Source organism: Fukomys damarensis, unplaced genomic scaffold (genome assembly GCF_012274545.1).
Source record: "Fukomys damarensis isolate Sample0158 unplaced genomic scaffold, DMR_v1.0_HiC HiC_scaffold_25, whole genome shotgun sequence".
In the NCBI taxonomy this organism is placed as follows: Eukaryota; Metazoa; Chordata; class Mammalia; order Rodentia; family Bathyergidae; genus Fukomys; species Fukomys damarensis.
The window spans coordinates 31,661,527-31,666,338 of record NW_022900937.1 but is presented as its reverse complement, the minus strand read 5'-3'; the positions used below and the strand labels follow the sequence as shown (position 1 = coordinate 31,666,338).

Below are 4,812 nucleotides of genomic sequence, written 5' to 3'. Positions count from 1 at the left end.
ACGCACGCTGCGCATGCACGCCGCTCCCGCGCCGGGGTCTTCGCCAGGCTGCCGGCGCCCGCAAGACCCGGAGGGTGGTGTCCACGGAGGGGATGGCGAGGGAAAAGGAAGACGTGGAACGGATATTCGGGGAAGGGAACAGAGCTAGAAAGAAGTGCACCGGTTCGGGAGGGAGAAGGGTGTTATTTACCTGCACCAACTCCTCACGGAGGAGTGTGATCAGAATGGACTGCAAGCATGGGCTCATAAACATTTTTATTTTTTTTAATTAAAGCAAGAAAAGAATAGAAATGCAGTGGTTTTCATGAAAGAATTGCATTTGAACTGGGGATTGAATTCTGTGCTCTTGCGCTGAGGTATATCCCCAGCCCTTTTTCTTTTATTTTTTTATTTTGATCTCCTTAAGTCACTACTCTGCCAAGCCTGGGCTCTAATTTGCAATCATTTTGCCTCAGTCTCCCAGCATTTTGTATTTTTTAAATTTTGAGACAGGGTCTCCATAAGTGACTAAGTTTCATAGGTTGGCCTCAAACTTGCAGTCCTCCTGCCTCAGCCTCCCAGAGTGCTGAGATTACAAGGGTGCGCCGCCACGCCAGAATATGCCAGAGAAGGCTTTCTGAGCTGATCACCCCCTGAAGCCTGAGATCTGTCATCTTTTGTTTTTGTCCTAGGAATCGAACTCGGGTCCTTGTTCTTGCAAAGCTGGTGGCGGAACCACTGAGCTAAATACCTGGCCTTTGTCAGTGAATTTTTGATCCTGGTCCTTGTTAGGACTTCATCCCTGTACAGCGGTTACTTCTTGCCACCGTCTCCTCCATAACGCGGCTTGCTGCTAGTGGATTGGGGCTGTGTCTAGGCTTGCAGGAGCCCCCGATCACCTTATTTATCATAAGTCATTTGTTGCACTGGTCTCACTAACACTCATTCAACTAATACCTGTAAAGCACTCAGGGGACTGAGGAAGGAGGATCACTGTGGGTAGGCTACACAGCAGCACCCTGTTATACACACGCGCGCGCGTGTGCGCGCGCGCGCACCAGGCGTGGTGTAGTGCAGGCACGTGGGAGGCTGAGACAGGAAGATCCTTGTGGGTTCGAGGCCAGCTAAATCATAGTGAATTTAAGGACAGCCTGAACGGCCTAGCGAGACTGTCTCAGAAAACCAAGCCAAACAAAAATAAATGTTCACTTACCAGCACTGCCTCTATGAACTGTACCAGAAGCAGTTCGTCCCCTTGTGCCTTCCCCTGTGCTCGCCATTTAGCAGCATCTTTCTCGAAGACTTAGTTTTGTAGCAGCTGTTTTCCCTGCTGCTGAGCACCGGGATTCGGGGCGTCGCGTTCCCCAACTGGCCAGCAGAGGGCGCCGCTTCCCTCGGAGTCCCCGCAGGAACCTGCTCTGGGGCAACCGGGTACCAAGGGTCGGGTGGGTGGGTTTCAGGCCACGGTTTCAAACCGGGAGCTGCCACTTCCGGCCGATCCCGATACGGGTTCGTACTTCGGGCGGAGCAGCGCCGCACAGTCAGCTGACCCCTGCGGTTAGGGGCCCTTAGAGTGGTCCGCACGGGAGAGGGAGACATGCAGGCTCATCGCGCCGCAGTGGTGCCTGCTGTCCTGGTGGGAAGAGGGCCCGGCCGCCCCCAGGGACCAACAGGGTGCAGGGACCCGGCGAGCAGAGGCCACCACCTCCAGACAGCGGCACGATGCGCCTGGATTCTGGGATGAAGCACCCAGAATGGCGACCCTACTGGGAGAGCCAGCGCCCCTGCCCTTGCCTATGTTGGAACATGCAAGAGACGTGGGGTCAAGCTTTCTCTGTGCCTAGAGAAACCTTTCCTCAGGGAGTTCTCGGTAGCCACACAGCCCAAATTACAGTTTATAGAGACATCCCAGTCTTTTCTTTTTCCCCAGTTCTGAGGATTGGACCCCGGGGCTTCACACAGCTGCATCCCCACCCGCCCTTTCTTTCTCTCTCTCGGTACCAGGGATTGAACACTGGTCCTTGTGCTTGCGAGGCAGGTGGCAGAACCACTGGTATGGTAGAACCCCAGCCCCCGACTCCTTTTCTTTAAAAAAAATTTTTTTGAAACAGGGTCTCACTAAGTCATTAAGTTGCTACGGCTGGGTTCACAGTTTCAGTTCTCCTGCTTCAGCATCCTAGAGTACTGGAGTCACAGGCCTGCACCACCCCACTTGGCTTTGAGATATTTATTGTGAGAGAATTAATTTTAAGGACCACTGAGAAGCCTGTTTAACATGGAAACAGTGGCAGGAAAGTAAAACATGATTCTAAACTGCTCGAGGTACACAGACGGCGCTTCTAACCGCCTCCTCAACTCCGCAGGGCCTCAGCGTGGGCGGGATGAAGGCTCTAGAATCCCCCATTTGCACCGTGCAAGCACTTGGGGTAAATGTGACTTGGAGAAAAAGCTATTTGTGCAAAGGCAGAAAAGGAAGGCGTTTGCAGGTGTACGTGTGTGTGATGAGATCCACAAACACACAAATGCCCCAGGGAAGAGAATGGCATTTGTCTGGAGTCGTGTGCAAACGGGTATGGAGAAAGAAAGGTACAAGAACAATTGTGTCTGTGAGAAATAAACAGTGAAGAGGAACACATGTATATTAAGATGTTTGTGTGGGGCTGGGGGTTTGGCTCAATGGTTCCGCTGCCTGTTTCCACAAGTGCAAGGACCCAAGTTCGAACCCCAGTACCCACCTTAAAAAAGATGTGTGTGTGCTTGTGAGACAGTGGGAATTCTTGTGCTTGTGGAACGAAATTCACTGATAAAAGTGGGAAAGAGCCACGTGAGTGTGTGTGTACACAGCTAAGCACACATGCCACATACATTTGTGGAAGTAGGTGTGAGTTTAAGGGTCACTGTGAACACAGGGATAGGTGTGAGGGGAACACGTGTGAGATGCACCTGTGTGTGTGCCAGACTGTGCGGTGTGGGTGGAGGGTGACCGGCTGGGTGGAGCCCGGCAGCTCCTTTGTGTCTTTCTGTCCGCGCACCCGTGTTTATATCGCTCCATTCTCATCAGCAACTTTTTTTTTCCCCATACCAGGGATCAAACTCAGGCTCTTGCGCTTGCGAGGCAGGCGGGGGCACCACTGAGCTAAATCCCCGGCTCTCACCAGCAACATTTTAAACCAGCTGGACGGCTGGGGGCGTGGTACAGCCATGAAGCGCCTGCCTAGCAAGCGCAGGGCCTTGAGTTCGATTCCTGATGCCCAAAAAGAAGAAAAGACCAAAGAATAAAGCCCCTTAAAAAAGGAAACACTTAAACGGGCTGGATTCCCTCTTTTTGAGAATACATCTCAAAGTCACTTGTTCAAATTTTGGTTCGAGTTCAATAAAGACAGAAAGTAAGAGGGTCAGGTTCAGCTCCAGGAAAACACGAATCGCATCATTTGTATTTGTGTTTGGTGTTTAAGTCACCGTGATTCTTAAGCTAGAAAATAACGAAGAGCCTTTCCATCAAACCTCATTTCTTATTAATTACTAGCTGGGGGACTGGGGATTTGGCTCAGTGGTTTGGCCAGCCTGCCTCAAAAGCACAAGGTCTCAAGTTCGATCCCAGGTACAAAAAACAAAACAAAACAAAACAAAAAACCCCAAAACAAAAATCATTACTAGTTGGGTGGAGTCTAAGCATTTCTAAAATTCATGTCAGATCTTCAAAAACAGGACTTAATCTCTTCCCATGCTCACTGTAGCAGCTGCCTAGAGTGTACAGGACTGCATGGGGAGAGTCCTCCCTAAGTGTGGCATTATCTCTGCTTTGTTTTGTCCTTGTTGAGCCTTATTGTATCTGTGCCTTTTAAGGAAGTAATTGTGAGAATGCCTTTCTTTTATAACAGTGGGGGGCAAACCAACTGGGGCCTGTGAGCCACATTCACTAAGCTGCTTGTTTGGTTTTGTTTGTACAGCCCAGGAGCTAAGCAGGGATGCTCCTCCCCCTCCCTCCTCTTCTCTCCCCCACCCCTCCCCCCAAACCGGCCCTGCCTGGGGATGGAACCCAGGGCCTTGCACATTTCCCAGCCCACTGTGCTATATCCCAGTCCCTTCGCACTTGTAAAAGATTCCATTTTAGCCAGGAACAGTGGTGCACGCCTGCAATCCCAGCATTCTGCAAGGCTGAAGCAGGAGGATCATAAATTCAAGTCCAGCCTGGACAGCCTAGTGACTTAGGAAGTCTCAAAATGAAGTAAAATAAAGCAAGAAACGAAAGGGCTGGGGATGTAGCTCAGCTCGAAGGCCCTGGGTTCAGTCCTCAGTACTGAAACAATTCCGTTTCGGTTCTAAGAGGCTGCTTGTTTCCTCGCAGCAGTGTGCTCCACGCACCTCTCCTCCCTCTTATTTGGTCTCGGTTCGTTCTGCAGAGCCCTTTCTTTCCCTCCTTCAGTGCTTTGTATATTTAAAGTACTTCTGAGGAGGGAAGGAAAAACACAGCGCTGCTGAACAGCCTGGAGATGTGTGGAGATGGCTTTCTTCAGGTACGGGTTCCTCTCGCCCCCTGCAGGGGCACCTGGGGGTCAGGTCGCTCAGGCCTTCTCCCTCAAGCAGGTCCTGCTGCTGTCACTTACTGAAACACACAGGCCTGTACTTACTTTTTAAAAAAGATGAAGCAGGACGTGGTGGTGTAGACCTGAAATCGCAGCACTCTGGGTGGGCTGAGGCAGGAGTATCGCAAATTTAAGCCCAGCCTGGGCAATTTAAGGACGTAGTGAGACCCTGTCTGCAAACAATTAATACAGTAGAGCCTGGGTTGGAGCTCAGTGTGAAGGACCTGGATTCAATCTTCAGAGAAAT

General features: G+C 51.0%; 1 protein-coding gene across 1 annotated transcript in view; it reads right to left on the bottom strand.

The window, feature by feature from the left end:
- E2f6 (E2F transcription factor 6) overlaps window positions 1-1,211 on the bottom strand; it is a 13,167-nt gene extending 11,956 nt beyond the window's left edge. Inside the window, exon 1 of the mRNA XM_010629048.3 lies at window positions 1,193-1,211. The gene's annotated coding sequence lies outside the window, so the exon portion shown is untranslated. The remainder of the gene's footprint in view (window positions 1-1,192) is intronic.
- Window positions 1,212-4,812: the final 3,601 nt, after the last annotated feature.